The sequence below is a fragment of the Theobroma umbraticum genome, unplaced genomic scaffold (assembly GCF_002168275.2).
Source record: "Theobroma umbraticum cultivar Fairchild unplaced genomic scaffold, ASM216827v3 scaffold_95.0, whole genome shotgun sequence".
NCBI lineage: Eukaryota > Viridiplantae > Streptophyta > Magnoliopsida > Malvales > Malvaceae > Theobroma > Theobroma umbraticum.
This window is the reverse complement of record NW_018397257.1, coordinates 4033341-4048828: the sequence shown is the minus strand read 5'-3', so window position 1 is coordinate 4048828 and position 15488 is coordinate 4033341. Positions and strand designations below refer to the sequence as shown.

At 31.2% G+C, this 15488-nt stretch overlaps 1 long non-coding RNA gene across 3 annotated transcripts; it reads right to left on the bottom strand.

Annotated features, from left to right (window-relative positions):
- Positions 1-5108: 5108 nt before the first annotated feature.
- LOC149527434 (uncharacterized) lies at positions 5109-14558 on the bottom strand. 3 transcript variants are annotated; one of them, XR_016351004.1, is made up of 3 exons: positions 14012-14534; positions 5815-13909; positions 5109-5383 (listed from the first exon to the last, which is right to left on the bottom strand). It is a non-coding gene; the product is annotated as an uncharacterized LOC149527434 (long non-coding RNA). The 3 variants fall into 3 exon arrangements; XR_016351002.1 differs by having other exon boundaries at positions 5819-13909; XR_016351003.1 differs by lacking the exon at positions 5109-5383 and having other exon boundaries at positions 5391-7324; positions 13876-13909; positions 14012-14558.
- Positions 14559-15488: the final 930 nt, after the last annotated feature.

Below are 15488 nucleotides of genomic sequence, written 5' to 3'. Positions count from 1 at the left end.
CCGTATATTGTTTTAAACATGTCAACAGATGTAGCAGAGAACTGATGGAGTTAATAAGTCTCCTTGAATGAATAATTTTGGAGAGTACAACTTAATTTCTTCGATTAATAAACTTAATCCAACATTTTAGGTGACTATAGGTTTAAATTTACAATTGATTAAAGTAATTAATATAATAGAGGTAATAAATTTCTAAAACCAGTCCTTTTTTTTTGTTCTTTCATTTCAATGAATATTGCATATTTATAACGTTTTGATTTTTGTCTTTTCGTAGTCATGATCTATCAGTTTCAAAGTTGAGGAGGATATTTTGAGTTTAAAATATGCTCAATCAATCTCTCAAATCGATTTGCATATCTTTAAATTAATAATATGTTTTTATATTGCTATTTTCAAGATTAATTATACATTTTTCATATTTTAATGAAAATTTTTAATTTATAATTGAGATTTTTTAATATGGTTTATATATAATAATAAAGAATGTGTAACTCTATTGTTGAATCAAAATACCATTTATTTATATTTTATAACTATAATGTAGAAATATATTAACAACACACATTTAAATATATATATATATATATATATATTTACATCTAATGGATGTGATCATGTACTTGTTGGATTTAAAGTGTCTTATTAAGTATATTAGAATATGACTCATGTATTGTATACGAATCAAATATAAGACACTCACACATGCGTGCAAAACCTATACCCCTTACACCATAAACAATTTTAGACCTCTTTTAGAAATACTATTCAACCTTTCTAAACACTCTTTAAAGCCGACACATGATTAAACAAAGAAGTCCTTTCTGAAGCTTCCTTTTACATATGTTATAAATAGATTAAATTTTTTTTAATTAAACAAAATAAGAAAAGTGATAGGAATAAAGGTATTTATAAGGTGACCTCTAGCTAAGTTTATCAAGTGTTTATTTTTTAAAAATCAAGTTTGAGCTCACCTTAATTGCATTTTTATGTTTTTTGTTATTCTAATAATAAAATATTCTAATATTAATATTTAATATATATTTTAAAATAAAAATAAATGTATAATATTATTAAATAAAATAATTCATTTTAGTCGAGTTGGGTTATACAAATGGGTCGGATTTGAGCTTAAAAGTCTATAAGAAAGTTACATGTAATTGTTTGAAATTTGCATTTAACTCACCATTGATATCAATCATATCATGGGCCATACATGTATAAATGACACAATTAATTTATTTTGGATACATTTTCGTTGTTGTTGTTGTTGTTAATAATAATAATAACAATATTATTATTATTATTATTATTATTGTATTTACTAATTGTCTAGTAATTGCATTTCAAAATTGTCTCCAATTATCGGGGACTTACCTAGATTGTTTCAATGATTCATGTGCTTTGGACTCAATTAATCAATGTTCCATGCTTTTAGGTTTAAATAATAAAAAAAATATTGAACTATATATGTTTTTACGATTCTGTTTTTTTATTTTTATTATATTTGATTAAAAATTATTTTTATTTATATCCAATTAAATTTATATTCTTTTATTTTACTTAATTAAGTCCTTATCTTTTTTTAAAAAAAATTAAGTCCTCGTCTCATAACAAAGATATGATGAACATTATTCCAATGATACTTATTATTTTTTATATATGTGAAATCGAGTGTAACGTACTGATTAAATACAACAAAAATTATTAACGTGACATATCATATCATAACAAATTTCTTGTCACTAGTATTTATTATGTATGGTTAGAGTTTTGATTAATAACCCACTTAACAGTGTCTAGAGAGTCACTTTCAATAAAGATTTTACAAGTATCCATTCATTTTGAGGCAACAAATGCTAACAATGCCTATCTAACAACTAAGATTTTCGCAAGAGTCGAATCACCAAAAAAGTATTGGGTTGCTTCATTAGTTATTTCTCAATTAAGCATTTCAACTATCGCCTGTTTTTTTTCATATTATTAACTATTACATGTTGTGTAGATGACACTCAAGATCTCATGGAAGATGGAAAATCAATTGGCTAAACTTAATGATTGGATCAGAAGCTATCATCTTGATACCAATGAACTTACTGATGATGCTCTCTCAAATTTCCCTATTATCTCAACGGTAAATGATGCTTTTTTATTTAAGGCAATTTATTTCATAATCAAGCAAAAAGTTATTTTTAAAGTTCACTACAATAAGCCCATGCGATGCCCTCGTGCACTATAGGCAATTTTGGAGTTAAACCAAAGTGGTAGAATAAGTATGCAAACAATGATTACTAAAATATATTTACATTTTACTAATCATACTGTAGTCACAGTACATAAATATTCATAAAGCTATTTATCTAGTTGACTGCTCCCTTGTGTCGCAAAAGATATGTTAGTGTTTTGTCATTATTAGTTACAAAAAATTTAAACTATTGTGCCTATACAAAAGGCCAAAAGCTACACAGTTGTTTAAGTGCTAATCTATTTAGAACATGCAGTCGTAAAGAGTTGTGAATAAAGGTTGCAGTAGAGGTTGCTATCTTTATAAAAAAAAATGACAACTTTTAACTCTAATTGTTGTTCGTCTTGCAACCACATGGTTATGAATAGAAGTTTACAATTGTTGCCTTCGCTAACTTTTCCGTTGGTCTACCAAAAGCGACAAATTCCATGTTGCCAATATCATCTTGAACAATGACTTGTAACAGTTATTATTGTATATATATATATATATATTTTTATGTGATCAAACTTTTTTCAATTGGCCTAGTAGACCAAGGTATGATAATTCATTCTATGATTTATGTGGCTTCCCTAAAAGATCCTTCTTAGTAAAAAGCATAGCCATGATCCAAAAAATCTTGTCACAGAAACTATCCAAGTACATATCTATAGATTTAAATATTGAGACTATATAAAACTACAAGTATTTAATGATAGAAATGCGTTGAAATCATTATATACATCAGCACCCCATAAAGCAACTAAGATCAACATATCCACAATGATACAAATGTTGTCAAAATCATCATTTATATTAGTACATAAAGCAACGAAGATCAACTTTGTTTCATAGGTTAAAATACTGAAGTTATATAAATCTAGGAGAATTCAATGATAAATATCTTTCCTAATCATTATATATATAAGAAGATAAAGCAACTAAGACCAACCGATCAAACAAAATATATATTAACTACAACAAATGAAATAAAGTGGATTGATTTGATCACTAAAGTTGTCTTCCAATAAACAGTTTACTTTGAAGCATTAAGTAACCAAAAGTGGGACGTGGATAGTTTATCAAACATTTATCGTATAAGGAGCCGACCAACAAAAGGTTTTCTTCTTAAGTATCATTGTGTAATCAAAACATGAAATCTTTGCTTAGGCTTTTAGCTATTAAATATTAGGAGAAATATCCAATCCAAAATTAATTAATTATTGTAAAAAAATAACTCTTGCAATTAAATATTTAACATGTATTTCTGTTAAAATAATGAGATTTATATGCCTTTGACAAGTTGAACGTTACATACATAAAATGACATGCACAACATTTTGTGTAAGGAATTCAACTTTTTCAAAACATTGAAATTGAAATTAAAAGTTTCTCAATTTAAGGGATCCAAGAAAAAAGAGCAAGAGATGGTAACTAGTAGTAGATTATTCAATCTATTCTAAAACTTGGAAGAATAGCACTCTAGTGAAAGGCTTTTCAGCAACTTCCTTACCTGCAACAACCATCAAAACCTAGCCAATTTGCTTTTTTCTCAACATCATAAAAAAACCTAAGACCATTCTGCAGTAACCACAAATTAATAGAATAACACCAAGAAAAACGTGATCATGAAATTTCATACTTCAATATTTAAGACAAAAGAGAATGCCCTTTGATTTAAAGTTGAAAAATCAAACATTTGGTGGGTGTCCTCACTTAACAAACCTGACCAAACTCTAATCTAGCCAATTTACTTTATTCTGAACATCATAAAATACTCAAAACCAATCAGCAGTAACCACGAATTAATAGTATAAGTCCAAAAAAATCTCATCATTAAATTTCATGCTTGAATGTTTAAAACAAAAGAAAGTACCATTTGATTTTAAGTTAATGGATCAAACATTTGGTGGGTGTCTTCATTTAACAAACCTAACCAAACTGTTGGCTCCATTGAAGAAGTAGGTATTAAAGTATAAAATAGATTGATCATAACTGAGTTTCAAAAGCTAACAGTTTGTGCATTGAGTTGCATTAATGGTCTTAAAATCATGGTAATGAAAAATTTTCTTTTCACCTATCGTGAATTAAAAATGTGTTTAATAATACGATAGTGTTGATTCTAAAAGCAGGCTTTTACTCTAGACACATTGGTAAAGAATTTGGGGTCTTTTTATGCTCTTTTCTTTAACCTGAACATGTGAGAGAACAAAAAGATGTTAATGGCAAAAAGAAAAAGAAACTAAGGAATGAAAATAGGGCATATATGTAGGTGAAAAAGAAAAAATGAAAAGAGGTAAGGAGAAAAAGGATGTCTATTGGAAAAAAATATGGTAAATACAAATCAAACTATAATTTCTGGTTGAAATTAATTAGGAATTACATTCGCAAACTATATTCTACTATATGGTAAAGGTTTAATATAGATTTTAATTACTGATCTCACTTGCTATTATATACTAGAATTCGACCCCTACTTCGCGTTGGATTCCAAAACAAATTGTGTAATAAATTATGCATGTAAATCTATATTCATAAAAGATGTTGATTTTTTGAGCAAAAGTTGTACGTGCAAATCAATCTTTTTTTTATATATTAGGAAGCATTCATTTATATATATAAAATTTGTTTTTGGTTTTAAGACCAATTTTGAGGTGTTTATACTTCGTTGATTTTTCTTCACTAATGTTTTGGAAATGTTTTGCTGCACATTTCTCTAGTATCATTTACAAAAATTGTGACGATAATGTTGAATTTATATTGCTTCTTCGATATAAAATATAAGGCAACATGAGCATTAATTGTCAATCAAATTTGAGCATTCAGTGACATATATCCTAATAAATTAATAATTAAAAGGTTATAACCTAAGAACTAATGGATAGAAGTAATGGGATATAAATGTTTTAGTTAACTAAAAAGTTATATCATACTGGTTATCAAAAAGAAAAGGAAAAAGACTCCTGCATCTCACTTTAAGATTCGAAAAGTTGCAGAAGCATTGTTAAATAGTGTCCAATTGATCTCACAAAAGAAAAAAAAAAATCGAAATGTAAGCTACAGACTTAAATTCTGGAAGAAGACAGAACCAAAAATCCAACATGGGAAACTCAAAATTCCAACCTCTGTCCCAACAGGAAATGCAGCTTTCCACAAATCTTCCTGCAAAACGAAAAATGATAATTTTCATAAAAATGAACTTAAAAAGCAACAACAACGCAAGACTTTGCCTCATTTAATTATCCCAAAAAATAATATTTAGGCTTTAAATTTGTATCCATTATGAACAGTAAGCTTTAATCTTCACATACGAGCACGAAAGCCAATAATAAAATTCAACGTCCGCTATCCAAAATTGATAGCTCAATGTAAATTGAAAAAGTCAACAGAATTAAGAAATTTGCCCTTAACTTAAGTCTTTTAACTTCATATTCATTCAGATATATTTAACAAATCAAAATAATAAACTTAAAAAAAAAAAACCCTAAAGCTCTCATATTAAAAATTTTCAATCATAAACAAAAACATCAAAACTTAGACTCAAGGAAAAAACAAGCATAAGATAAGACAATGTGAGGAAATTTAGAGGATACCAACTTTATCTTGTCTTCAAAGTACTCAGGCTCACGGTCAGGCTTGGAGGTCTTAACATGTTTAGCTTTGGGAGCATATTTATGGTTCTCCTTCTGATTTTGTTGCAAAGAAGACGAAGCAAAGAAATGCGCCCAATCTAAGACAACTGTTTTGTAGCCGAATTGTTTTTGTTTGGTTATATTTCTTTGGAAAATTTCCTGTAGGTCGACCAATTGTATAAAATCCAAAAGCTAAAATGAAATCTCAAAATTGAACCATAACATTGAATCCCAAAAATCAAAACCCTTTGACTGAAATCCACCAAAAAATATTGAAAATTCATGATCCCCTCTTCTTCCCCAAGCCAACCTGAAGGCAAGCCTGAAATATAACACAAGCCCAAGGATAATGATCAGACTCGGGGGCAAGTCGACAATGGGGAAGTTGAAAAGATAGAGAATGATCAGGTACATGTAAGCGACTTGAGGAGTAAAAAGAACCCAGGATGGGAATGGACACAAAAACTTCAATAGGGTTGAAGTCGACCCCCACGCTAATCATCAAAAGATTATTCACAGATGGGCAATTTGGGTTTTTTTCTTGGAAGCCCTGGTAGAAATTTAAAACCCTTTTCTTCAAGGCAGAGCGTGGTGACTCTTTAAAAGCAAATTCTTCATTTTTTTAGTTTGACTCACTCGTAAGCAATTTGTCTTTTCTTTTGCAAACTCTGTTAGAGATTTAAACTCCCAGCTTGAAAACGTGACCATTTTTTGAGCTAAGACATGGCAAATGTAATAGATATGCATCAGTTTCTTTTTTGTTTAAATTGTACGTGCATAATTCAACAGTTTTCGTATAAAAATGACAATTTAAGTGATGCCAATATGATTCACTTCAATCAACAATCTCTTATTTTTCAATCTTTTATCTTCAAGAAAAGGTATTTAAATTGAGATTCAACATTGAATAATCAAATACTATTTGCGATTTAGAAATATAATCTAAGAACAGGAGACAAAGTTTGAATATGCATAAGCCCCATTATGCCATTATCATCAAAATCGATTGTAATTAAGAAATATAATCCAAGAATAGGAGACAGGGTTTGAATATGCATAAGCTCCATTATACTATTAGCATCAAAATCGATTAAAAGAGGTGAGGATTTGATATTTATTTTTTAGTTTTATTATAGATAAAACTCCCAAATAAAAGATTGAAAGCTCAAAAGAAAAAGTACACCAGTAAAGCAAAAATAGGATGGCCAAGTGTTTAACTAAAAAGAAGCAAGTACATCAAAAACAAGTATTCCCTTTAATTAAGCCAATGAACTCCCACATAAACCCATCAGAATAGGGACTTAAAAAGAGCAAAGTAATATATATTGCTCAAATACCATAGACCTTTCCAGCCCTAACAATAACCTAAAAAAAATTAAAGAAACCCATTTAACCTTGGAGCTTTCTCTGCACTTTTCACAACAGAGAGAGAAAATGAGATACGATGGGTTTAGTCGTGTGGATGATGTCTCTGGAAACACAAAAACAAAAGACAAAAACAATTTTCAAAAATCAAGTAAAACCCAACTACGCCCCAAACCCACAAAAGAAAACCCCTTATGGGACAACTCTCACTTAACCTAAAATTGCAACACCACGAGTCAACCAATTGAACTGTCGACGTGGTGCTCCAATTGCTCTCAATTGTCACTTTCTCAAGACAACTTTTAATTATAGGTGTAGATATTTGTTTACTTATTTCTAGCTTGTGGCTCACACTTTGTTGTTCATAAAATATGATGCAGAAGGCTAAATACAAGTTTCTAGTTGAAGAAAAACTAGATTTCCAAGTCTTGATTGGCAAGGAATCTCTAAGGGTTGAAGATTATATGAAGGTGAGTGAATCTTTTTCTTGTTTATGTGGGACTTTGCAAACAGACTTTTGACTTATCGAATTATACTCATGGCTAATTGCAAATATTTGTGAAAGGTTCTACTATTAGAGCCTTTGATGTGAAATTCTCTAATCGTGCATTGAGTCTCAAACCTCAAATTGAACAGAAATATAAAGTATTGCTAAAAACTTATAGAGGCTAGTCTTTGGTGGCAAAGTTCTTCAAAATGATAGAACACTAAAGGAGTAAGCTTTGCATAATAATTCAACAATTTTTCTTTTTCTCAAACTTCTTAGGGGAATAAAGAATCAAAACATTCTAATACTAAAGCAAATCAAGATCAAGAATGATGTAAGAATATTGTCACATTGTGCAAATTTGGAAACTTGATCATCTTGACATGGGTTAAGAGTCGCCACCAATTTTTTTTTTTTGTTTCAGTGTAATTGGCCATTCAAATAAATGGATAAAGTTTGGTCTATGTAATTTAGTTAGGGTTTGGGAGTGTAATTACGCAGGAAAAGTAGTAGCATCTTTCAATGGCCATTCAAATAATAATATCAATTAATCACATGTTATCTTATTTTAAACTTAATTAAAACTTCTTGATTAAATAATTATTTTTCTTTCCTTTAATTGTTTTTTTTTTGAAAAACTGTATTTTATATTGCATTTCTAGAAAATAACAAAAGCTACTCCTATTTAAGTAGTATGCAGAATCTATAATCGCCTCTATATTGGCTTAAGACTACTTTTAGTTAAAAAATACCCAAACGTTGGTTGCATCTAAGATTCAAATGGGTATATAGGAACCCTCAAATCATCCCATTGCAACCAATACTGCCTAAAAACTATACAAAATCCAGCCCTGTAATAATAAAAAACAATGCAACAAAGTGAAAGTTTCCACCATCCTAGTTGCCCTTGAGAATTAACTCTTGCAAGCCATACTTCAATTCTTCACAATGGCCACAAATCAAACTCAAGTGCTAGTGATATATACATTACATCTTCAAAACTTGGCACCCATTGATTTAGAAATCAAATAAAGAAAACCTATGTTACTCAGCAACAAGTTTCCATAAAGTATATAATTATTTGAGCCACTAACTACTCACAACTCATCCTAATAATCAGCAATCCATTGACAACAAAACTCAGTAATTATTAAAGCATATCAATGGCTTATAGCAATAAAACTTATCTTCGTCCATCCCATTGGAAATAAACAGCATGTGGACATTTGTTGCAACCTTTACACCTACCTACTTCATCATCTCAACTCACCCAGCCATATATTCCAAAAGTCAATAATCATGCCCATGGCTCCTTTAATCTGATGAAGCTTGAAAGTAAAAGAAAGTCCTGATGTTCTCTTAGAACATTTCGTTGCTTCGTGAAAACCTCAAGCTTAAACGTCGATTCACAAAAACTTAATCACTCAAAACTGAACCAAACAACACATGGCAATGTATTGTCTTAAACCATCTCCTAAGAAACATGTCCAAAAATATCATGGATCAACAAAGAGATTGCAAAAGTACAACCTCATATATCAAAATAGCATTAAAAACATAACAACTCCATTGCCTCATAGCATGGCTTCCTTGAAAACAACGCCAACTTATGGATATCCACTTAAATATCACCCAAAAGCAAAAACTTGGGGCTTAGCATACAGTAATGAGGCTGAAAATAGAAGCCTAGTCAATTAATTACATGGTGAGTTGAAGTAAAGGGCTCCCCTTACCAACATCTACTACTTCAAACTCCACAATCCTTTGAATGACTTATTCCTTGTCCTCAACAAAGCTTGAGCCCAATATCTTACTCAACTCCCAAATTTCTTTGCTTCCCTAGTGAAGGCCATACTTCGTCTTCTAATATCCACATCTAAAATTAACCCATCTTCTGTTACCAATTTTCTTTCCATATTCTATTCATCTTGAAAACCCATCATCCCACTATCCGTATTTCCTCTCTTCCTGCTTGGTTTTGTCCTTCGTGTTTTTGAACCACATTTTCCTTTCCCATTGTCATTCAAAATTTAGTCATTCCCTTTACTTCTATTACCTTACCTTTTTACCGACTAGTGAAAAATTTAGTCATTCCCTTTACTTCTATTACCTTACCTGTTTACCGACTAGTGAAAATTTCTTGAGCTTGATTTTGCACCTTTTACTTCTCTTCACTTTATTTAGCTCCCACTCATCCTCCACTTTATTGCCTACCTCATAATTTATTTGCTTATTATCTTTAAATCCCCAATAATTTTTCTCACCATCATCACTGCTTTCTCTATTCTTATCCGTTACTATCTTCTTTCCTCATTCTCCAGAAAGCTTTGTTTTATCATTTAACTCTTCTTGCACTGCTTCAATATCTGTCATAACTTCCTTTAGCCTATAATTGCAACACTCCTCTAAGCCATGTTTACCTTTCTATTCAAAAATACCCTTTGTTCTTTCCTTACTTTCTCTCATGTTCTTTTTTTTTTCAACTAGTATTTTTCTAAGTTCGAGTCTTTAACTTTAGGATTTGGCTTAAGAAAATTATTCCCAGATTTGGGTCTTTCTTTAAATTCTAGCATTTTATTCCCAAATTTTAGCCTGAATGACTCTCTTCTTCAAGATGTCACATCTTCTTGAACACATATTCTTATGTACCAATGGGCTTGTTTTGCCCATTTTCCCTCTAGTATTCAAGCTTTGCCACAATGGGCCTTTGACTTCTAGTTTTTCCACACTATCTTTCTTCTTTGGGCTTTCTCCATGACTTTTTTCACCCTGCTCTAAAGCCTTTCTTACCATCGACCTTATCACAATCTGATTCTTAACATTGCCCTTGCGCACTACAAAAAACCTTATATCTTCATACCCTGTAGCCTTTGTCTCCTTTGTTCCCTGTCATATCTCTTACCCTTTTCTCCATCACCTTCCTTACTTAGCATTTCACACTTCATTTTATCTGCCAAAGTCCATTACTTTACTTTTTCTTTCTTATAACCTCTTTTGTTTATGCCACTTTGTTTTAATTCAAATCGTTTTGACATGTTTTGTTTTTTCGCCTAACATTCTCTATGTCCAATGCAATCTTTTACCTATCTTATGCTGGTTGAAGTTTTTTGAATTTCTTCTTTCTTCTTTTTGCCATTACCATTGTCCTTTTTTTCTCTTTTAACAATCTCTCCATCGTTTGGATAGTTTCCTTTCCTTTGTGATACACTTCATAATGGCATATTCCTTTGATCCCAATCATATTTACCATAATATTAAAAAAACTTACTGTTTACTTCAATCTTGTCTAAACCAGGAATGTTTGCCCTGCTTTTCACTTGAACAAGCATAATAGCTTGATCGAATTGTATCTGATTGTTTGTGTCTCTCTTAACTCCAACAAATTTATCCCAGCAATCGCTTAAGGCTTTGAAGAAGTTTAGGTGCTATACATGTAGAGGTACTTTGTAAAGCCTAACCCAAATTTTGATTTTTTTCTCATCACTAATGTATAATGCTAGGCTTACTGAAACAAAACAAACTTCCAGCAACTCCTTATAAAACTCCAAGATTGTCTTCATCATACCTTGTTCCTTCAAGGTGAATACCACAGTCAACTTTTCAAGAACGATGCAGCTGAATGTGGACTCCTTCATTCGCTAGATCCACCTCTATAACCCCAAAAGTAAGCTTAAATCTTAACTTACACATCATGTTTCTCTTTACCCACTACATATCTTCTTCCGGGCTATACATGTTTACAAAGACCATGCTATTTGCTTACTTTTGGTTACCATTACATGAGCTCTTCAAACCTTTAGGTCCTTATTCTATGATTTATCTCCCAATGTCCTTTTTGACCATACTTTTTTTTTAATAATTGTAGAAAGAGAGATTCGAACCCTGCACTTTAGGTAGGGGGATTATGCACCAACCAATGAGCCAAATGCTCGGGTGCTCCCTTTTGACCATACTTGTTGGTTTTTCCATTCCACTATTCTTCTTAACCTCACCTGTGCTCCTATTTCCATGCATAGACATCCCCTGCACTGTCTTTTCAAAAGTCTTTCCATCCACACCTTTGTTGTTGCTCCTAATCTACTCCATATCCTTACCTCAAGTCTTTGCTCCTTTTTGCTCCTTGTTCATCGACTCCACTTGTCTCACTATCACACACCTCTCATCTATCCATTAATGACTCCTCCATTTAATGGCTTTCTTCATCTCATGTTTCCCTCAATATCTAACGATGGTGAAGTTCACAGCTTTTCTCACATCCCACATGAATCTTCTTGGAATAAAGACTTCAACAACTCTATCATATTCTTCGAAAGCTCCTTCGATTCCAAACCACGACTCCCTCTTACTAATGTTATCAACATAGATAGAGAAAAGACTATTCCGCCACTGTCACCCGTTCTTTTTCTCTCTAGCCATCACTTAAGTTTCTCATTTCCCTTAATTGTTATGTATTACATTTTTTTTTCTATCCTTTATCAGATGTTGGAGGTTTTTCCTAAGCATTCTTAACTCTTTGGTGAGACTTTAGAAATTCTCCTAACCTTAAGAGTATTTGAGAAAACATGTTTATTTCCTCGAAAAGACTCCATCATCAAGCTTATTCAACATTTTACAAGAATAAGTCTAGATTTTAAATATTATATATATATATATTCAAATTTTTTTATTTTTATTATTTTAATTTCTTATGATTATAATTTTTTTGCAATATTTATCAATTTTGATGCATAAATGAAATCCATTATGTTGGAAATCTTTTGAAAATTTGCCCAATGCTTTTATTTGAATATAAGAATTTTTCCTCACTTAGAGAATTTTTTTAAAAACCCATCAATAAAATTCTCTCGAGAAAGTCTTGTCATTGTAATTTTCCATTCATGAATTGGATTAGCGTTAATGATGCACATGATGCAATCATGGAATGAATAATGTAATTTTTTGATTTTTTAAATAGAGGATGAAAATCTTTGTATTGAAAATTTTTCTTAAATTTGTCTCTACAATTTTCTTGAGAAAATTGTGTCATTGGGATTTTTTATCCCCTTGTAGAAATGATTATCTTAAATGAATGCAATACAATAAAGAATGAATACTAATGATGAGAAAATGAATCGTATCATCGAGGAAAGCTAATGACGTCTACCGAATGCCATAATAACCTACCAAGTGTAGTTAAAACCCTTTCCAAGGATGAAGAACCGATCTCTCTATACAACATGAATTTGGAGGGGTGAATATAAAATTCAGTAAGTGAATATGGGAAGGGGAGACGAGCTAAATGTAAGAATTTTTATTCTAAAATCTATTCAATTGAAACGATGTAAGTATGCAATATGAACATGCCATTTAAAACAAGTGTAATGAATGTGAATCCTTTCATTATCAACAATTGAAATAACAACAATTTTATGTTTCCAAAGGAAGAGTTTAGAATACTTTGAGGTTCATGCATAATGAATAACATAAAGCATTTAAAAGCCATTTGAATGTAATTGGATGTTTCTAAAGTCCTTTAGAACATTTATTTGAAATATGTAATCAAATGTGATTGAAAAACCTTTAATTTTCACAAGTATCAATGCTTGAAAGACAAAAGGCATTTTGCCACAAAGATGTCAATACTTGTAGTCCAATTTTCCAAAAAATGTGGTAGGTATCGGTACTTTTGTGACAAAATGCTTCTGGAATGCATTTTGTTCTCTAGGGTATCGATACCTGCTTCATGAGTATCAATACATCATGCTTGAAAACCTAGATTTTCATGCTTTCGTGCAACTAAACAAGCCTATAACACTTTTACTATGAATTTTTTACCATTTGTGGAAACTACTTAAGAAGAATCATCATCATGGTCCGCAAGCACTCCAACTTAAAATAAAGTGATAGGCTTGCTATCTATAAATGTTCAATGCATATAGCCACTGATGTAGCACACAATATCATTTAAGGGCATTATGGCCCTTAGTCATGTGCTTTCTCCCTACACCACACATGGCTAACACCATCGACCATTAAGCAACAATAACCACAATTTAATTTTAAAATTTGGACTTAATAAACCTAATAAGTATACACTAACTAAATTAAATTCGAACCTAAAATCTGACCCAAAAATCTAGTCTAATTCATGAACCCATTCAACTAACAACTCAAATATAAAGTTCTCTTACCTTGGTGAGCTTGGCAGTGGAGAAATCAACAAAACTTAACATTTTTAAAAGAGAGAAAAATATGAAAAATTAGAAAAAAATTTCAAAATTAAAAAAAAAGGAAAAGGAAAAAGGAGTTTGTGAGCTGAAATCTTACTTTGACTAGCTTTACAATGAAGATTGAAAACTAGAAACCTTGATTTTCAAAGAGTGTGAAGAATGGAATAAGAGAGAAGATATTCTCTCTCCTAAGGTTTTAGCCTCCAAGGGGAAGATGGGATTTTTGGGTTGTTGATTCATGTAAATGGAGAAGAATGAAAGCAAGATTGGGAGAAAGGAGGTAGAAGTGAAGTGAATGGGAAAAAAAGGAAGAAAATGGCGTTGGAGAGGAACAAAAGGGTTTTTGGAAGTGGAGAAAAAGACTTGAGACCTTTCAAGCTTGAGGGCTGCTTTAAAAGTCTTTTAAAATGATCATTTTATTTTTATTTGTTTTGTAAATTGAGACATAGGCATCAATACCTAGCGTTCAAGTATCGATACTTTTTTGTTTTGAGTTTTAAAAGGTATTAATACTTGTTTTTCAATATGCTTTTCAAAAATCTTTTGAGCATTAGGCATCGATGCCTTCCTCACAGAACAGAACGTTATTTTGCTTTTAAAATGCATCCATCTTTCAATACATTCAGTAAGTTTAAAAAGTTAATATTTCTAGAGAACAATTTCCAAAATTTGAACTAAATTGTTGTTATGAGCTCACCAAGTAAAAGAACCAAATTGCACCTGATCCACGTCATCGTTATTTCGCTACCTTACACGTATGTGAAAATTTGGGGTTTTACGAGCTCTATTGAGTAAAATAAAAAAAATAACGACTCAATTGATTACAACAAAAACTGTAAGGGCTTAATTATAAAAATGCATATAAGTTAGGGTTTCTTTTTATTATTTCAGCCATTCTTTTACAAACTATACTTAGTGTTAGTTTGACAAATGTTAAAGGCTTCATTCAAAGCATGCAGAAGCTGGTTGCATTGGAGCTTAAAGATTTATGTGACCTAAAACTTTATAATGGAATTCTCATGCGTTACATCAAGGTTTCAAGTGGTTACTCAGGAAAACAAAGAGATGTAATAAATTTCGATTTATCAAGATGTTTTGGAAGAATTGAGCAAATCGCCATATTAATAAATGGAGCCTTGCCATTTGCCACATTGGGAAAGGATCAAAACCTAGCATTTGATGGGGTGATCAAGAAATGCATAAATGTTGGACAATTCTTGCTGGTTAAGAATATGTATGACTGTGGTCCATCTAGCCTCTCAAGCAAAAGAACCAACACAATGATTCAAGAATGGGATCAGACCAACCAATTCAACTTGTTCAATTTGGAACCGACAGGGTATTCAAACTAAATACATAGGTTAAATCAGAAGCATCTTTTGATTTTCTACTTTTCTCTTCTAGTCTTCTGGCTACTGTCCCTGTTGCTGCTACGTTCTCTCTTCACCTGCTTGTTCCTGCTTCCTCCTCCATCTCGGACCTTAACAACATATCCAAAAATTTAGTTCTTCTTTTTTGTTCTTTCTTCACATGCTAGTCTCCTTGTTTGATGTTTCTAGATTTTTTTAAACTTT